At 46.0% G+C, this 20779-nt stretch overlaps 1 long non-coding RNA gene and 1 pseudogene across 3 annotated transcripts; both read left to right on the top strand.

The window, feature by feature from the left end:
* Positions 1–611: 611 nt before the first annotated feature.
* On the top strand, positions 612–2423 carry LOC103880172. Of its 3 annotated transcripts, XR_004180442.1 has the most exons (4): positions 612–698; positions 976–1103; positions 1385–1460; positions 2161–2423. It is a non-coding gene; the product is annotated as an uncharacterized LOC103880172 (long non-coding RNA). The 3 variants fall into 3 exon arrangements; XR_004180441.1 differs by lacking the exon at positions 2161–2423 and having other exon boundaries at positions 1385–1470; XR_004180443.1 differs by lacking the exon at positions 2161–2423 and having other exon boundaries at positions 614–698; positions 1029–1103; positions 1385–1470.
* A 17142-nt stretch (positions 2424–19565) lies between these two features.
* Positions 19566–20360, top strand: LOC101007300 (annotated as a pseudogene).
* Positions 20361–20779: the final 419 nt, after the last annotated feature.

The raw sequence follows: 20779 nt of genomic DNA on the forward strand, positions 1-20779 counted from the left end.
TCGATCTCCTGACCTCGATATCTGCCCACCCCAGCCTCCCGAAGAGCTGGGATTACAGGGGTGAACCACCGCACCCCCCTCACCTCCCTGTGGATCACAGGCCGATCTCAGATCTCAACATAGAGGACAGTGCCCTGACGTTCAATACGTTCAATACAATAGACACAGATGAGAATCACCAGTGCCATTGTAAGTATTAGTGAGCATGGGTCCCATCCTATGATAATAGCAATCTGACAGAACAGCATAAAAGATGTATTTGCAGAATGCCTGAGAACCCCAATGTAAAGTCAGGGTTGAGCTCCACTCAGAGGGCGCCAGCCCAGCACAGCCCCACCTTCTGGCTCTGCTCTCCCCTTGGTGACTTGTTCCCACCAGGATCCAGTGAACAGTAAAGGAGCAAAAAGAATCACACAGAACAGGCAACATGGACCAGAGGTGGGGGTGAAGGTGGGGCTGCCATGTCAAATGGGGGGCTGTGGGAGATCACAAAGGTTTCCATAGAGAAAGTGATGTCAGAACAAAGACTTGGGGAAGAAAGGCTGCTTGTCACTTGCAGCTGATGGGACAGAGAATCCTAGGCAGAGGGACAGCACAGGTGAAGGCCCTGAGACAGGAGCAACCTCAGCCCCAGAAAAAGGAAAGAGGCCTGCGTGGCTGGAGCAGAGGGAGCCAGGAGGACGCAGGCAGAAGATGAGGTCAGAGGGTCCTGGGAGCACAGATCCATAGGGATGAGGTCTTGAAATATTTTTCTCCCACACTTCAAAATAATTTTGGAAATGATGTATTTTCTCACTCCTTTCATGTATACATGCAACTTTCTCTTTACTTTATAAATTACAACATTTACAAATAACGGAATTCATTTCCCATATTTAAAATACATGCTGTCAAGTTTGGCTAAGTCCCTGGAAGTATACAGTCACCCTCATCTGAGACGTACAGGACTGCAGGGGAATGTGTTTGGGGGTTTAGGAAATCACCTACGGAAATGTGAATGTGGAGATGCCTGTTTGATGTCCCAGCAGAGAGCTGAGGAGACAACGGGACACAGGATTATAGAGCTCAGGGGAGAGGCCTGCAGGGGACATGGAGTTGTGTAGGTGGGTTACAGTTGTGAAATGACATGGTATAGAAGGGCAGTGGGTGTGGACAGAGACAAGGAGAGGTTCAAGATGATTTGAGTCTAATTCCCTGTTTTTTCCATTCTGGTACTTGTGTTTTTTACATTTTTGGAGAACAGTAATTTATTTAAAATTCATATTACACCTGAGCATTACCCTGTCCTATAGAAAAAGCCACAAACTATTTGGTCAATCATTTCAGGGGCCAGTGTCACTCTGACTGAGCTTTTCTGGTCTTATTTGTCACCCGTATATTACAGGTGCAGTCACTGAGGTTCAGAGCAGGAGACATTTCACCAAGTTATCCTGAGAAGCTCTGAGTTGAGTGGGAAGGAGGTGTGGCTCATTCCCACGTGATGGCCTGGAAGGGTTAACAGACTGGCATTGGTTTTTTTCTCTAGGAATTTGCAGGATGGGCTGGGTGTGGTGACTCACCCCTGTAATCCCAGCACTTTGGCAGGCTGACATGGGTAGATCATATGAGCCCAGGAGTTTGAGACCAACCTGGGCAACACAGTGAAACCCTGTCTCTAAGAAAAGTACAAAAAATAGCCAGGTATGGTGGTGTGCATCTGTGGTCCCAGCTATTTGGGAGGCTGACTGGGGTGAATCTTTGGCCTCCCAAGTAACTGGGATTACAGGGGTGAGCCACCACGCCCAGTCCAACATTTACATTATAGCATCTTGACTTGACCCTCGGCTCCTCAGCTGCCTTGTGACTGTGTGTGTGTGTGTGTGTGAGACTGTGTGTGTGACTCTGTGTGTGTGTGTGACTCTGTGTGTGTGTGTGTGTGTGTGTGTGTGTGCTCACGTGCTGTGACAGGCAAGGAAAAACCAGTAGAGAGTCATCGCCACTGGCCTGGCAGGAGGAGGTGGCCCTCAGGTTGCGGTTCACTGTGCTGTTTGCACTCTGATCCTTGGAAGAATCCTTCCTGAAGTCATGGAGCCTCCAGCTCCTCCAGAATAGAACAAGTTGTGTAGGGGTGTGTCCTTCATGCCCTTCAGGACCCTGATCTTCTCCCCACTCTTCCTGAAGGGAACCCAGGACCCTGACTCTGAGCACATCACCTGCTGGTGGCAAAGCCCCTGCTCATAATGGCCAAACTGGGCCCTGGTGATGCGCAGAGCACGGAAGACTCGGAAGACTCGGGAGCTGGAGTGAGGCGGTGACACAGAAGGCAAAAATGGGAATGCCTCGGGATTGGCTGAGGACACAAGGTCTGGTCTGTTGGGCTTTTCTGACCTCAGTGAGGCCTTCTCCTCTTATTTTGACTGAAATAAATAGCCACAGGAAGTTCAGATCAATTAGAGTGGAAATTTCCAGATGAAATGTGGGACCATCCTCACATTTGCCCCAGCCCCTCAGTCTTCCCTGAGGATGCCTCAGCCTCTAAACCACAACCCTAGAGTAGATGCTGCAGTTGTCCTGTGGCCAAGATGGGAAATGTGTATCCTTCAAGTAAGGGAGACCCAACACACAAAGTAATCCACGCAGAAGGGTGTTTCTGGGCGGGCACAGTGACTCCCGTCTGTAATCTCAGCACACTGGGAGACCAAGGCAGGTGGATCACCTGAGGTCGTGAGTTTGAGATTATCCAGGCAAATATGGTGAAACCCCATCTCTCTTTTTTTTTTTTTTTTTTTTTTTTTTGAGATGGAGTCTCGCTCTGTCGCCTAGGCTGGAGTGCAGTGGCGCGATCTGGGCTCACTCCAAGCTCCACCTCCTGGGTTTACGCCATTCTCCTGCCTCAGCCTCCCGAGTAGCTGGGACTGGCTAGATTTTTGTATTTTTTAGTAGAGACGGGGTTTCACCGTGTTAGCCAGGATGGTCTTGATCTCCTGACCTCGTGATCCACCCATCTCGGCCTCCCAAAGTGCTGGGATTACAGGCTTGAGCCACCGCACCCGGCCGAAACCCCATCTCTACTAAAAATACAAAAATTGCGCTGGGTGCAGGGGCTCATGCCTGTAATCCTAGCACTCTGGGAGGCTGAGGCTGGTGGATCACTTGAGGTCAGGAGTTTGAGACCAGCCTGGCCAACATCGTGAAACCACGTCTCTACTAAAAACATAAAAAGTAGCCTGGCTTGGTGGGCATCTGAAATCCTAGCTACTCGGGAGTCTGAGGCAGGAGAATTGCTTGAACTCGGGTGGTGGAGGTTGTAGCGAGCCAAGATCGCACCACTACACTACAGCCTGGGTGACAGAGTAAGACTCAAAAATAAAATATAATAAAATACAAATACAAATACAAAAATTAACCGGGTGTGGTGGCACACACCTGTAATCCCAGTTACTTGGGAGGCTGAGGCACAAGGATCGCTTGAAGCTGGGAGACAGAGGTTGTAGTGAGCCAAGATCACGAGACTGCACTCACAGTTTGGACAATAAAGTGAGAGTCTGTCTTAAAAAAAAAAAAAAAAAACACTTCTGATATGATTCATGCAGAGATAATAAAACCTGGGTAACGTGATAGAGACTGATGGGCAGAGGGAACTTCAGAAGGTGGTGGGAGGGCATGGGAGACAGCTCTGAGCCTAGACCTGAAGGAGGAGAAAGGGACAATGTGGTGATCATTTAGGGACATAGGGTAAGAGCAGGGACAATGACCTGAGACAGAAAAGGTTTTGGTGTTTGAGGAAATTAAAAAAATGTGACTGGGGCAGACAGAGTCGGGAGAGGAGGGCAAGCTCCCAGGAGGAGGCTGGACACTGGCAGGGGCCCTGAACACAGGGCTGTGGAGCCACAGTGAGGCGTTGGGCTTTTGTCCTGGGGAACACGGGAAGCCGGTGGAGGGTTCCCTGCCAGGGACAGACATCAGCTGCTTTAGATTTCACTGTGATATCCTCATACAGAGAAAGGCCCCGAAGACGGTCTCTGTGTCTGAGTCTACACCAGTTTCTTCCATTCTTCTGCTTTTCTTCATTTTTAGGGTACTGCATCCCATTTAAAATTCTAGTTACAACTGGGCACTCCCCTCTCCCAGATGAAAAGCCACGCCCAGACACACACTCTATTTTGCCAATCATTTCAGGGGTCAGCGTCACTCGGGTTGAGCTTTTCTGGTCTAGCCCCTCATCGCCAAGTTGCAGGGAGGCTCACTGGGCTCAGAGCAGGGACATATTCACCAAGTTATCCTGAGAAGGTCTGAGATGAGTGAGAAGGTGTGCCTGAATTCTTACATGGGGCCTGGAAGGGCTAACGGGAAGGGTTGGTCTTTATCACCCCATCCTTGAAAATTAGAGAAGCATCTTTCACATACCTGGGCTAAAGAAACTTCTTTTACAAGGTTCTGATGCCATTAATTCCTGACATTTAATTCTTCCTTTAAAAAAATCACAGTAACATCCATAAAATGCAGAAGTGTGAACATATAGCTATTGACCTTGAAAACAGTGAAAGAAGGTCAGCTGTAGAACTAAGACATAAGCAAATTGTTTTAATCAAGAATATGTGGGTGATCAGGCACGGTGGCTCACGCCTGTAATCCCAGCATTTTGGGAGGTCGAGGTGGGTGGATCGCCTGAGGTCAGGATTTCGACACCAGCCTGGTAAACATGGTGAAACCTCGTTTCTACTAAAAATACAAAAAATGAGCCAGGCATGGTGGCAGCCAACTGTAATCCCAGCTACTCGGGAGGCTGAAGCAGGAGAATCGCTTGAACCCCGGAGGCAAAAGTTGCAGCAAGCTGAGATGGCAGCATCGCACTTCCAGCCTGGGGAACAAGAGTGAAACTGTCCAAAAAAAAAAAAAAAATACAGGAGTGCTTCTGGAACAGCATTCCATGCCAATCTGACCCATCTGTCAACATTTGTCCAAATGCACTAGATGGCCTCGAGGGAAACATGCACTTAATAGCTTACAACTCAAGATTTTAACAATGACATAAGGAAAGAAAACTGAAAAATAGACTAACTGGTTAAACTACATTTTCATGTTAAGGTAAGAGGTCCCCGACGTCTTTACCGGGTACACACTGAAACAATCAAAACTTCTGTATAAGGTACCAAAGGTTTCCAATAAATAATAAAATCTAGAAAGTATGCAGACCTCGATCTGAACCAGATGCAACTAATTTCAAACCGAAACTATTTTTAAATTGTTTTTTTTAAAAAAAAGCTAACAAACTCTGAGGTCAATGGGAACGTAACTGAAATATACACACGTACAGAAAGGAATGATGTGAGTTGGTTATAGGATGCCACAAAGGCATCTTTCAGAAGTGATTATGGATTAAAAAGATATTCTTAAAACTAAGATTTTTCTCACACTCCAACAGCAAAAATATATATATATTTAAAAAATGAGGAACTAGAAAGAAAAAAAAAAGGAAATCTATTACACCATGAGAACAAAAGCACTTTTGATGTCCCTTTTGTTTTTTATTTTATTTTTTTGTCTGTTTTTCTGAGATGGAGACTCACTCTGCCACCCAGGCTGCAGTGCAGTGGCATGATTTCAGCTCACTACAACCTCTACCTCCCAGGTTCAAGCGATTCTGTACCTCATCCTCCCGAGCAGCTGGAACTATAGGTGCATGCTACCATGCTGAGCTAAGTTTTGTATTTTTCATAGACACGGGATTTCACCATGTTGGCCAGGCTGCTCTTGAACTCCTGACCTTAGGTGATTCCCTCACTTCAGTCTCCCAAAGTGCTGGGATTACAGGCATGAGATACCGCACCTGGCTTTGATGTCCATTTTAGAATGTACTATGGGTTGGGTGCAGTGGCTCACACCTGTAATCCCAGCACTTTGGGAGGCAGAGGTGATCAGATCACCTGAGGTCAGGAGTTTGAGACCAGCCTGTCTAACATAGAGAAACTCTGTCTCTACTAAAAATACAAAATTGGCCCGGGGTGATGGCGCATGCCTGTAATCCCAGTTACTCAGGAGGCTAAGGCAGGAGTATCACTTGAACCCAGGAAGCAGAGGTTGCAGTAAGCTGAGATTGCAACATTGCCCTCCAGCCTGAGCAACAGGAGTAAAACTCCAACTCAAAAAAAAAAAAAAAAAAAAAAAAATACTATGTAGGCCAGGCACGGTGCCTCAACCCTGTAATCCCAGTACTTTGGGAGGCCAAAGCAGGAGGATCCTTTGAGCCCAGGATTTTGAGACCAGCCTGGGAAACATAGTGAAATTCCATTTTTTGTTTGTTTGTTTGTTTGTTTAAATACAAAACTAGCCGGGCTTGGTGGCTAATGCCTGTGGTCCCAACTACTCAGGAGGCTGAGGTAGGAGGATTGCTTGACCCCAGGAGGCCAAGGCTGTAGTTAGAGGAGATCATGCCACTGCACTCCAGCCTGGGTGATAGAGCCAGACCCTGTCTCAAAATATTAATTAATTAAAAGTATTTTGTAATAATAGAAAGTGATTTTTGTCCTACTTCACTGCCCCACGTCCTACCCCACCCTGGGAAGAGGGAAGAGAGTGACTCACAACTCAGTAAGTCGCTGCCCTCTGGCTGAATAGGGATTCCAAGTGGAAGCTCAGCTCTGATGCCAAGATTTACAGAATGTACATGTCTTACAGATAGAAGTTTTAAAATTCTCAATCTCATTTTTATAATTTAAACAAGTTTTAAGTTCTTAGATTATATACACAGAAGTCAGCATGTCACAACTAATCATATACAATAAACTCACCTACTCATCTGATCCCAAAGTCCCCCCACCACTTCTTTTCTTTTGAGACAGGGTCTCACTCTGTTGATCAGGCTGCAGTGCAGTGGCATGATTTTGGCTCACTGCAGCCTGGACCTCCTGAGCTCGTGATTCTCCTCCCTCAGTCTCCAGAGTAGTTGGGATTACAGGTGTGCACCATCATGCCCAATTAAGTTTTTTTTTTGGCAGTGATAAGGGTCTCACTATGTTGTCCAGGCTGGTCTAGAACTCCTGGACTCAAGCAATCCCCCTGCCTCAGTCTTCTAAAGTTCTGGGATTACAGGCATGAACCACCGCACCCAGCCTCTCTTTCTTCATTACTTTGCTTTCTTCCCTAATTCTGTACATATCTCTCATTCTCCCCTTCTCTCTCTAGCTCCTGTTTTATTTTTCCCCAGGATTCTGCTCTTCATTTTGTACCCCTCTCCTCTCCTGCAGTTTATCGCCTTCTTCCCTCTATGCCTTCTCTTCCACCTCTTCTGCTCCATCCTTGCAACTTAACGTCTTGTTGCTCTTTTCCCCAATCTTTTGATCATCTTGTATCTCCATATGAGATAGAAATTTAAATATAATAAGTACTGCATTTATTCACTCCAATAAAAGTAAAAGCGAAGGCCCATAATATGGCAAGGCAAGGGTTAAAAAGAAAAAGAAAAGAACAAGTTTTCCTCTGCAAGCTCAGGTTAAGGACGGTTACAGGATAACACTGTCCGAATAACCAAGTCTAAACGAATGGGCTCCAGACACCCCCACACTCCAGAGCAAGGTTGAAGAAAGAAAAAGAGTGAAAAATTATTTTACTGTTACTCTTTTTCCAGGCTTCTTCAGCATTATGATGTTTTGCAAACGTATTTAGCCAGTTCTTGTTTTTCTTTTGATGCAGCTGCAAGGTCACTGGCTATGCAAGATCACAAGATATGTTATGCTATCAATTACATGGCCTGTCACTGTATAATTCATTGCTTTTGTAAGGCCACTTGTAAAAACTCCACTCTGTCTTTGTTCAATACTTAGCTTTTTGGATATGAATCCACTGAGCCGGTGTGTACCTAAAATAAACAATTCTGTTTCTCTCATGTTGGTCTCTCCATTCTTCACTTTACCGCAACACATATATTTCCACCTCTTTTCCCATCTCTGCTCCTCCTCTGCTCTCCCTGTTACATTCCCTCTTCCCTGTTATACCCTCATCCCCACTGTCTAGAACTCCAGATCCCCAGATCCCTGCTGTGGTTCTCCCTGTTCTTTTTGCCACCAGCACCACTCTGCTCTGTCTGCCCTGGCTCCAAATGCCTCCTCTTCTCCCTCACTCTGATGCCCTCCTCCCTACCTTGCTGTCCTTCATCTCTCTGTACATCTAGCTTTTCTCTACATTTCTCCAGTTGCTTTTCTCCTCCTGCTTTCTTATCTTTTTTATTTTCACTTTTGCTGTCTCTTCGCAAATCCCTCACCATCCTCTACTTTGCCATCTGTTATGGGTCTTTCTCATTCTGCTTTTCTGTCTCAGGTTTTCTACTGCTCTCTCAGTCCCTCTCTCTGTCTCCTGATTCCTTTGGCCCACACAATCACAGGAGGGTTTGGAGTAAGACACCTGCATCCTGGAGGAGCGCATTTTCCAGGAGCTGGAACTGAGCAGGCAAGAACAGCCCGTGTCACAGGACAGGCCCCGGGCAGCTCCCCAACGCGGGTTCAGGAGAAGTGGTGACTGCGGAGGAGAGACCTGGGGAACAGCAGGGCCCGGCACGAGGAGGGAGGTTGGGGGCGACGGTGCCTGACAAGGGTGGGATCTGCAGGATCCCAGGACAAGACAGAGGACGCAGCCTCCCCGGACGGGGGCCGCAGCGCTGTGCTTCAGGGGCCGACAAGGGCAAGGTTGGGAGGCGTCCAAGGCGGGAATCCACGTCGCGGGTGAGGACTTTAAAAAGCGCGGGGCGGGAGGAGTCTGAAAATGGTTTTGAGCAAAACAAACAAACAAACACACACAAAACAAAACAAAAAAAAAACTACCCGATAGAAAATGTATACATTGCCCTACAGCAGAAAGACTGTGGATGGGACCAGCCTCAGGGCGACTTTAGACCCAAAAGGAAGCGACTTCCGGACTCTCACGGGGATGTCTCAGTTTGCTCTGGGTGAAGATGGGCGAGAATTTCCAGATCTATGGGGACCCTAGGTCCCAGAGACAGAAGCGCTGAGGACCTGGGAAACGCAGACTTAATACAAAACAGCGAAACTCACCGCCGCGGTGTGACCGTCACTCCACGCGATCCGCTTCCAGGTTTGCGAGAATCTGCGCGCGCAGGACAGAAACCAGGCCTGGGCGGGACCCGCGAGGTGGTGGGCGGGGCCTGGGCGAGGTAGGGGCGGGGCGCGAAGCAGAGAGACTTTGCAGTTTAGAACCTGCAGACGGCAGAGCCGTGACCGGACCTGTGTGTCTCACATCCTGGCTCCCAGCGCCTCTGTGTTTGGGGTTTTGGAGGCGAGAGCGGCCAGGAAGTCTGAGGCATGATTCAAAAGCCCTGGAATTGTCTGGAACGGGGATGCAAACTAGAATGTGAAATGCAAAGCCCTGCCTGGGCGGAATGCACGATTTCATGCTGATGGCCCACAAAACAGAATAGACATCCTCTTCCTTTCTATTCTCCATTCATACGGTAGGGAGGGTCGGTCCTGTGCTCAGCTTCAGAGTCTTCCCTAGAGCCACCGTCTGGGGTGCGGCACGGAGTGCTCAGGCCAGGGAGGAGTGAGATCACCACCTGCTGGTTAAACACAGCATGAGTGCGGGCGCGAAGGCAGGAGCCTGAGGTCCCAGCTACTCAGGAAGTAGCGGCAGGAGGATCGCTGAGCTCTGGGGTCCAGGCCAGCCTGGGCGACAAAGTAACACCACCTCCCTCAGGGCCCCCTTCCTTGTCTCCCTCTCTCTCCCTGTCTCTCTCTCTCTCTCTCTAAACTTTTTTAAATAAAATTTTTGATGGTGTGACATAAGGATCCAACATTATTCTATTCCGTGTGGATATCGTTATTTGTCCCAGCACATTTGTGGAAGAAATCTATTACTTTTCTTTCTCACGTTTTTCTTTTCTTTTTCTTTGAGAGGGCGTCTCGTTCTGTCGCCCAGGCTGGAGTGAAGTGGCGTGATCTCTGCTCACTGCAACCTCTGCCTCCCAGGTTGAAGCGATTCTCCTGCCTCAGTCTTCAGAGTATTACAGTATTACTGGTATTAGAGGTGCGCGCGACCATGCCCATCTAATTTTTGTATTTTTGATAGAGGAGGGCTTTCACCATGTTGGTCAGGCTGGTCTCAAACTCCGAACTTCAAGTAATCCACCTGCTTTGGCCTCCCAAAGTGCTGGGATTACAGGCATGGGCTACTTTGCCTGGCCTAAGGAATACTCTACTATTTAAACGTTGAGAAAATACAATAGAAAACAACAACAACAAAAATCTTCCCCCAAATGAGTAATTATCTCCACGACAACAGAGAAAGAAATAAAAACCATTTTATTAATAAAGAAACCTTAGACTCAAATGTGATGGGGGAAATAGAGGCAAACAGCTATAAGGTTGAAAAGAGAGAAACTTCACTGTTCTATACAACCCATTAAGTACACGTTTTCAAGATGAACAGTAATCAGTCTTCAGATTCTGGCTTTACTTGGTAATGGAGGTGACCATCCGTGTCAGCTAAATAGCTTCATCCTGAGGGAGGGGGAAAACCCTAATCCATGTCTTTTTGGCAAGTGTGAGTTTTACAACATGGTGACAGGTGCCCTCTCTGGTGAGGCTCCTACAGTCCGACAGAAACTGATGTCGGAGGTAAATAATAAAATTTAGAATACATTATTAAGTGCAAAGGTTATTTGAACACAAAGCTTGGAAATAGCCACCTGGAAACATCAACTTCAAATGAATGGGATCAGCGTTCCCAAGCAGAGATGTTAAGATTTCACACACAGGGAAAGACAGAGAAGCTTTAGCAGAATGGTGCATAGGTTGCAGCAACTTGGTTCCGGATTGATACACTTCAAGGAAGGTTACTTTATCACTCCATAAGAAGGGACAATGATGCCAAAAGATCTTATCCCTGGGGCTGCTTAGTCTTCCTGATTATTTACAGAAGAACTCCCCCCTTTTTTTATTGTTTGTTTGCTGTTGCTGTTGTTTTTTCAGACAGCGTCTAGCTCTATCACCCAGGCTGGAGTGTACTGGCGCTATGTCGGCTCGCTGCAACCTCCACCTCCTGGGTTCAAGCAGTTCTCCTGCCTCAGTCAGACAGGTAGCTGGGATTACAGGCCAGCATGATCACACCTGGCTAATTGTTTTCTATTTTTAGTAGAGACAGGGTTTCACCATGTTGGGCTTCTCCATTAATGCTCTCCTGCATACTTCAAATCACATCCACACACACTTAAATTAACTTCAGTTCGGAGATTATAAGCAAAAACTTAGAGAGGACACATCCACAGGCTGAGGTGGGAGGATTGCTTGAGCCTGGAGAGCAGAGGTTGAAGTGACCCAAGATTGCACCATTGCACTCCAGTCTGGGGCACACAGTCAGACCCCATCACCCCCACCCACCAAAAAGTTGGAAATGCATTGAAATAAGAGACAGCTTCAAGAAACTATAAAAGCAATGCATGAAGAAAATGAGAAGGTCAACCAACAGAGAGAAATTATGAAGAACTACATAGAGACTCTCAGGCTAAAAATACAGTAACTAAATGGAAAAATTCAATACATGGGATCCAAATCAGAATTCATTATGTAAATTAAAAATTAGTGAAGAGGCGATGGCTGAGGTGGCTCACACCAGGACTTTGGGAGGCCAAGGTGGGTGGACCACTTGAGGTCAGGAGTTCGGAGACCAGCCTGGCCAATGTGGTGAAACCTTGTTTCTACTAAAAATGCAAAGATTAACCAGGTGTGGAGGTGGCCTCCTGTAGTCCCAGCTACTCTAGAGGCCGAGACAGGAGAAGCACTTGAACATGGGAGGCAGAGGTTGCAGTGAGTCAAGATCACTCCACTGCACTCCAGCCTGAGCGACAAAGCAAGACTGTCTCAAAAAAAAAATAATAATAATAAAATAGGCTAGGCATGGTGGCTCATGCCTGTAATCCCAGCACTTTGGGAAGCCTAAGCAGGCAGATTACCTGAGGTTGGGGGTTTGAGACCAGCCTGACCAACATGGTGAAACCCCATCTCTACTAAAACTACAAAATTAGCCGGGCATGGTGGTGCATGCCTGTAATCCTAGCTACTCCAGAGGCTGAAGCAGGAGAATCACTTAAACCCCAGAGGCTGAGGTTGCAGTGAGCCGAGATCACGCCATTGCACTCCAGCAAGCTGAGGTTGCACTGAGCCGAGATCATGCCATTGCACTCCAGCATGAGCATTAAGAGTGAAACTCCACCTCAAAAAAAAAAAAAAAAATTAGTGAAGAGGAAAAGAAACAACAACAACAACAACAACAAAAATAAATAAAGAAAGAAAAATGAAGGGAGTCTAAACAAACTGACTGAACAACATCAAGGACAACATCCTGGTTGGGCATGGTGTCTCACGCCAGTAATCCCAGCACTTTGAAAGGCCGAGGCAGACGGATCACAAGGTCAGGAGTTCAAGACCAGCCTGAACAACATAGTGAAACCCCATCTCTATTAAAAATACAAAACTTAGCATAGCATGGTGGCGCGCACTTGCAGTCCTAGCTACTCTGGAGATTGAGGCCAGAGAATCGCTTGAACCTGAGAGGCGGAAGTTGCAGTGAGCTGAGATCGCACCATTGCACTCCAGCCTGGGGAGCAACAGCGAGACTTCATCTGGAAAAAATAATAATAATAATTAAAATAATAATAATAAATTAAATTTAATTTAAAAGGACAGCATCCTACATGTTATAAACATCCCAGGCTGGGCATGGTGACTCACACCTGTAATCTCAGCATTTTGGGAGGCCAAGGTTGGGGGATCACCAGAGGTCAGGAGTTCAAGTCTGGCCTCGCTAACATGGTGAAATTCCATCTCTACTAAAAATATAACAGTTAGCCTGGTGTGCTGGTGGGAACCTGTAATCTCAGCTACTTGGGAGGCTGAGGTGAAAGAACTGCTTGAACCCAGGAGGCAGAGGCTGTAATGAGCCACGACTGCACCACTGAACTCCAGCCTGGGCAACAGAGCAAGACTCCATCTCAAGAAAAACTACCAGAAGTCCCAGAAGACAGTGAGAGGAAGAAAGGAGCAGAAAATCCTGTTGGAAGAAATAATGGCCAAAAATTTCTAATTTCAGAAGGCAAAAGAAACAAATTCAACACTTTAAGAATCTCCAACTAGAGGCCAGGCACAGTGACTCATGCCTGTAATCCCAGCACTTTGGGAGGTCGAGGTGGGTGGAAAGAAAACGGAATAACAGGCTACTTGAACTAAATATTGATGTTAGCATAAAGGAAAAAGGTCCTAGGGCCAGTCATAGTAAGTCACACCTGAAATCTCAGCACTTTGGGAGGCCGAGGTGGGTGGATCACCTGAGGTCAGGAGTTTGAGACCAGCCTGACCAACATGGAGAAACCCTGACTCTACTAAAAATACAAAATTAGCTGGGCATGGTGGTGCATGCCTGTAATCCCAACTACTGGGGAGGCTGAGGCAGGAAAGCCACTTGAACCAAGGAGGCGGAAGTTGCAGTGAGCTTTGATCGCACCATTGCACTCCAGCCCAGGCAACAAGAGTTAAAAAAAAAAAAAAGAAATAGGCCTTTAATATCTGTATCAAGTACACATTGAAACAGCCTAAAATCGGGCACGGTGACTCACACCTGTAATCCCAGCACTTTGGGAGGCTGAGGGGGGTGGATCTCGAGGTCTGGAGATCGAGACCATCCTGGCTAACATGGTGAAACCCCGTCTCTACTAAAAAAAATTACAAAAAATTAGCCAGGCGTGGTGGTAGGTGCCTGTAGTCCCAGCTACTTGGGAGACTGAGGCAGGAGAATGGTGTGAACCCAGGAGGCAGAGCTTGCAGTCAGCTGAGATCACACCGCTGCACTCCAGCCTGAGTGACAGAGTGAGACTCCATCTAAAAAAAAAAAAAAACCTGAAATAATTTATCAGGTACTAGAAAATGTTTCCAATATATATTATACAGACTAGAAAGCTTGCAGTCCTCAATGTAAACTGAACACAATAAATTTCATAGAGAAACAATTTTAAAATGGTTAAAAATATATACATCTAGGCCGGGCACGGTGGCTCAAGCCTGTAATCCCAGCACTTTGGGAGGCCAAGACGGGCGGATCACAAGGTCAGGAGATCGAGACCATCCTGGCTAACCCGGTGAAACCCCGTCTCTACTAAAAAAATACAAAAAACTAGCCGGGCGAGGTGGCGGGCGCCTGTAGTCCCAGCTACTCTGGAGGCTGAGGCAGGAGAATGGCGTGAACCTGGGAGGCGGAGCTTGCAGTGAGCTGAGATCCGGCCACTGCACTCCAGGCCGGGCGAAAAAGGGAAAACCCCTATAAAAAAAAAAAAAAAAAAAAAAAATATATATATATATATATATATATATATACATCTAATGAAAGGTGGGGTCAAAGAAAATAATTTTGAACAAATATCATAGTTGGAAAACAATGATGCGAGCTCATAAGATTCTATCAAAGCTTATTTGAGAAGTAGTTATTTATTTTACTTTGTTGAGATGGAGTCTCACTCTGTTCCCCAGACTGGAGTGCAGTGGCACGATCTCAGCTTACTGCAACCTCCGCCTCCCGGTTCAAGCAATTCTCCTGCCTCAGCATCCTCAGTAGCTGGGATTATAGGCGCCCGCCACCACACCCAAATAATTTCTGTATTTTAGTTGAGATGGTGTTTCACCGTGTTGGTCAGGCTGGTCTCGAACTGTTGCTGTTACATGGGGACTGAAAGGAGGAGGACGAATGCAGGAACGAAGACAAAGACAGAAGGATCTGTTTGCAAGAAAGGGTCAGGGGACTCCTTGCTTATAGAGAACAAGGGCTCTGAGCTTCTATAGCCTTTTGAATTTATTGGGTAAACAGGGAGGAAGGGGTAACTGTTGGTCAACTATTTGATTTAACACAGGCCTACATAATTGCTTTCTTGGTTCAACAGGCTTCAGATGTTCCTGTAGATAACTTCAAGGAACACAGTGCCTGGGATGTGACTGCCTTCAGCATTCCTTCTGGTGGCAGATGCAGTTGTCAAATTGCCAGCATCCTGCTTTCATGAGAACAGTTTCCTGTTTCCCCATATAGCCCCCAGTGGTATACTGAGTTGGTCTCAACCCTCATTCCTTCAGCCTCCAACATCTCCCCATGTATGTTTTTGCATTAATTGAATAAAGGTAATTCCAGGCTGTGCAGTTTTCAATTGCCGGTTGGTGGCCCACCCGATCTTACAGACTATAAACAGAAAACAGAGACATAACATTATTCCTATAAGTATAAAAAGGACATTAAGCTGATGTTTAACATAGGTTCAAGGATTGATACTTTCTAAATCCTGCAGGAATTCTGTCCAAGCTTCTAAAGAGGGCTGAAACTCGAGTCTGCTTACTCAAGTCAAGAATTTTACTTTGCAATTCATTGATGTCAAAAGTGACATTGGATGTAAAAGCCCTCGAAAATGAGCCTTTACAAGGTCTTTTTTTTTTTTTTTTTTTTTTTTTTTGAGACGGAGTCTCGCGCTGTGGCCCAGGCTGGAGTGCAGTGGCGCGATCTCGGCTCACTACAAGCTCCGCCTCCCGGGTTCACGCCATTCTCCTGCCTCAGCCTCCTGAGTAGCTGGGACTACAGGCGCCCACCACCGCGCCCGGCTAATTTTTTGTATTTTTAGTAGAGACGGGGTTTCACTGTGGTCTCGATCTCCTGACCTTGTGATCCGCCCGCCTCGGCCTCCCAAAGTGCTGGGATTACAGGCGTGAGCCACCGCGCCCGGCCTACAAGGTCTTATGGATATTCACTTTGGTTATATTCCAAATTGTCTACACAAATGCGAGTATGCTTAAAATGACAGTGTAATTTCTGCTGCAACTGTAAACTCTGTATTTGTTACCCTCACCACAAAACAGTAGTCTTTAACACTGTCACCTTGGTTTGTAATTCAGTATTAATTTGATTTTGAAGCATCCATGCCTGGTAAGCTGTGTGCATCCAATTTTCCATATATCGGGCTTTTTGAATAGAGCTGTGCAGTGCTACTGAGGACACCACCACAGAGGTTATTAGTGTGACTAAGGAAACGATAGCAAAAATTACCATGCCGAAGACTCTATGAGCACGATGAGTGAGCTGAGTGAGAAGGAGTTTCACAAAGTGTAAAGCGAGGGTGATAGTCCAAGGTTCAGACAGATTGACAGGGATACACAATCCAGGAATGACATTTACCTGGAGTTAATCGTTCTTAGAAAAACACAAACTGTAAATTGAGTGGTGATATTCCTTACAAAGGTAACATCAACACTGTGTTGAACAACATTACCGGTACTGGAGAGTGTCCCAACCCAGAAGCTGCCATTCGTCAATGGGAGTGCTGCTTTCCATACCGACCCCTGAATTGGGTCCCCCTTTCCTTGATGCCACCACTGAGGTAAAGGTGGGTTAAAGCCTGTCCTGTGCCAAGGAAGCTGCAATCCCTTTGACGAATGGCAGATTCAATCCCTGTGCAGTGTAGCAAAGAGAGGTTGAAGGTCTGCCACCAGTACCAGCGAAGTTTGTGCCATGATGTCTGACTCTCATCTCACCCATCTAATTGACCACGGGGCCCCTAGTCATGATGGACAACATCACTGGACATGACCAGCTGTTTTCCCTGTTTGGCATGTGGCACGTATTATATGGGAGTAAGTGTCTATAGTCATATAAACATAGCTGAGGTTGGCAAAGGCAGCTATATGGGTAACATCCATCTGCAAGATTTCTTTTGGATGCAAACCTCATGGGTTACATTCTTCTACAGGTGCAACACCAGGGACATGTTGGCAAGTGGGGCAGGCTTGCACAGTAGCTTGAGCTTGGCTGTAAGCGCAGAGGTGTTTTGATGCAGTAATGCAAGAGAAGCTTGGTTTGTCAAAATACAGAACTGATCAGTTTATCTGCTCTATTATTACCTAGAGATAGTGGCACAGGGAGTTGAGAGTGAGAGCAGATATGAGAAAGATGAAAAGAGGCAGTACAAGAGTGAATAGCTTGTTGGAGTCTTAGACACAAGGTAAACAGTTCCGGTTCTAGGGTACATTTAATAGTGGCAGTCTCAAAGCAACTGGCTACATTTACCACATAGGCTGAATCACAAACAATATTAATAGGAGATAAAGTTGTGAGCTCTAGAACCAGAATAACTGTGATTAATTCTGAATGTTGAGCTGAAACTCCAGAAGTCTTTATTGTTTGAGTACGTTTAGGTCCATACATACCTGCATGACCTTTGGAAAAACCATCAGTAAAATAGGTCTGTCCACCTGGAATAGGCTTGTAGTGAGTAATCACAGGGAGGATGAAAGGGTGAACTTTATAAAATTGCAAGATTTTGTCTGATGGATAATGGTCACCTGTTATTCCCACAAAATCTGTGAGAGTGATTTGCCAAGCAGTTGACATTTCCCAAGCTACGGCCTGCTGTCAGGGCTCCAAAGGAACAACCATTTTATCAGGATCATATTCTGTAAGCATTCTTGATCTACACCTGCCTATTGTCATAAGTTGTGTAATTAAAGAAAAACTTGCCAAGTTTTCACTGTCTGATTGGATAAAAAGAGCCATTCTATTACCATTATGGATTTGTCTATGAATTGGCCCGAAAGTCCTTCTGGAGAATGGGGGGTAGGAAGAATAAACAAAAGCAAATTCTTTCACAGTTGTAGCCAGAAGGCATGTCATTGTTGAAGCATCTGCTCTACAAGCTATAACTCAGCTTCTGCCTCTTTAGTAAGTTGCTGAGGGGAATCTAACGACGACTCTTTTTGGAGGGTTTGATAAAAGTGTGTGAGTTGATAAGCGACAATACCTAGCATCAGGCACAGCCAATTAATATCCCCTAATAATTGTTGGAAATCGTTCAGAGTTGGTAACCTGTCCCGATGGAGAGTTATTTCCTCAGGTTGAACACTTCTTTCAGTAACAGTAGTACCCAACTGTTGGTATGGGGGGTTGCTTGTACCTTTTCAGGAACTATTTTGAGATTCCATTCAGTTAAGGCCTGCTTTATTTCTCTGTATAATTGGTGTAATATTTGAATTGTAGGAGTGGCCAAAAGAATACCATCCATATAATGAATGATGTAGGCAGCGGGAAACATATTCCAAGGCTCCTTTAATGCCCTTCCTACAAAATGCTGACATAACGTTGAGACTGTTGAGCATGCCTTGGGGTAAAACTTTCCATCGATAATGAGAGACAGGCTCTCTCTGATTAATAGAGGACACAGAGAAGGCAAATTTAGGCTTATCCTTCTCATGTAAGAGTATAGTATAAAAGCAATATTTAAGATTGATTATTACAAGAGGTCAATCTCTAGGAATGGTTGTTGGGGAGGGTAGACCTTGCTGTAATGCACTCATTGGTTTAATCTGTGCATTAATAGCTCTCTAATCATGCAGCAGTTGCCATTTTCCTTTTCCAGGACCACAAATCCTGGTGAATTCCAGGGGCTGACTCCTCTATGTGTCCTGCATCCAATTGCTCTTTTTCCAGCTGATGGAGTTGAGTCAGTTTCTCCTGTGATTGGGGCCATTGATCCACCTACACAGGTTTATCAGTTATCCACTTTAGCGGCAAAGCTGTGGATGGAGGAGAAGTATCAATGACCCCTCTTAGAAATCCTGATGTCCTGGCCGGGCGCGGTGGCTCAAGTCTGTAATCCTAGCACTTTGGGAGGCCGAGACGGGCGGATCACAAGGTCAGGAGATCGAGACCATCCTGGCTAACATGGTGAAACCCCGTCTCTACTAAAAAGTACAAAAAACTAGCCGGGCGAGGTGGCGAGCGCCTGTAGTCCCAGCTACTCGGGAGGCTGAGCCAGGAGAATGGCGTAAACCCGGGAGGCGGAGCTTGCAGTGAGCAGAGATCCGGCCACTGCACTCCAGCCTGGGTGACAGAGCGAGACTCCGTCTCAAAAAAAAAAAAAAAAAAAAGAAATCCTGATGTCCTAGTCCTTTTCTCTCTGTTTGCCCGGTTATTGATATTGGATTAGGGTTTCCCTGCAGGAACTTTCCCAAGCCTTTCCCACTTTGATATCGCTTGTCCTTCAACATTTTATATCCTGGGTTATCAAGTTTATCATTTGTAAGTCTCAGATCCCATGCTGTAAGTAAATCTCGGCCCCATAAATTAACAGCTATATTTGCGACATAAGGTTACAAAGTACACAGCTGTCCATCCAGACCAAGACAGGGTAAAATCTCAGGGCTCTGTTGAACACTTTGAGCAGTTCCCACTCCCACTAGGGATGTAGAGGTTCATTGCAGGGGCCAGGATGGGGGCCACTAGTTTTTGGATATTACTGACACATCAGCTCCTGTATCCATAAGCCCATAGAATTTCTTTCATTTAATTTGCACTGCACAAGTGAGTCAATTAGATGCTATGGGTTGTGATAAATACATTTCCTGTGTAGTTATACTCCCAAATCCTTGATTTCCTCATTTTTCCTTTCATGGAGAAGGGTGTAATTTGCAGGGAATAAACAATAGTTGAGTAATATGTTCCCCCAGTTCAAAAACCCAAAGATCTTGTGACATTAAAACTACTGCTCGGCTGCGGCGGGTACCATGGTCGGTGGCGAAGCGGCAGCTGCAGTGGAGGAGCTGGTCTTGTGGGTGCAGCAGGCGGCCGACTTCACGGAGCAGTTCCGCTCCTACTCAGAGAGCGAGAAGCAATGGAAGGCCGCATGGAATTCATCTTGCACCACCTGCCCGACTACTGTGACCAGCCCGACGGCGGTGGCCGCCTGGACCAGCTGCTGTCCCTCTCCATGGTCTGGGTCAACCATCTCTTCCTAGGCTGCAGTTACAATAAAGACCTTTTAGACAAGGTGATGGAAATGGCCAATGGGATTGAAGTGGAAGACCTGCCACAATTTACTACCAGAAGTGAATTAATGAAAAAGCATCAAAGCTAAGCCAGAAGATTTATCACATTTTCATCATCAGCTACAGGATTAGAAAGGAGGCTGGGATGAATGTGACGTCGACCACAGCAGCTCTCTTAAGACTCCTGGTATTACTAACATAAAGAGGCAGGTGGAATGAGAAGGACTCTGTCTAGATTGGCTTTTTTAACATTCTCATTTTTTCCAGTAGTTATCACTGTAAAAGTATGCATGGATATTTATGTATTTATCAATCATGTACTCTAAGATGAGTTCATCAACATTGTAAAAGCCCTCTTCTATTTTGAGGTTTTTGGTTTTTTTTTTCTTACCAACAAGGTCTCACTCTGTCACACAGGTGGGAGTACAAGGGTGCAGTGTTGGCTCATTGCAGCCTTGAACTCCTGGGCTCATATTTTCAGGGTTTTTTGTTTTTCATTTTGTTTTTTTGAGACAGAGTTTTGCTCTGTCACCTAGGCAGGAGTGCAGTGGCGTGATATATTTTCAGCTTTTAAATGTCAGAATTTTTGTTTAAAATGCCTTTTTGGGCTGGGCACAGTGGCTCACACCTGTAATAATCCCAGCACTTTGGGAGGCCGAGGTGAGCGGATTACCTGAGGTTAGGAGTTTGAGACCAGCCTGGCCAACACAGTGAAACCCCATCTCTACTAAAAATACAAAAAAGATTAGCTGGCGTGGTGGTGGACATCTGTAATTCCAGCCACTCGGGAGGCTGAGGCAGAAGAATTGCTTGAACCTGGGAGGTGGAGGTTGCAGTGAGCCAAGATTGCACCATTGCACTCCATCCTTGGTGACAAAAGTGAAATACTCTCAAAAAAAAAAAAAAAAAAGATTAAAAAAAAACACAAAAAAACCTCGATTTCTCCCTCATAA

Source organism: Papio anubis, chromosome 20, assembly GCF_008728515.1.
Source record: "Papio anubis isolate 15944 chromosome 20, Panubis1.0, whole genome shotgun sequence".
NCBI classification, from domain to species: Eukaryota; Metazoa; Chordata; class Mammalia; order Primates; family Cercopithecidae; genus Papio; species Papio anubis.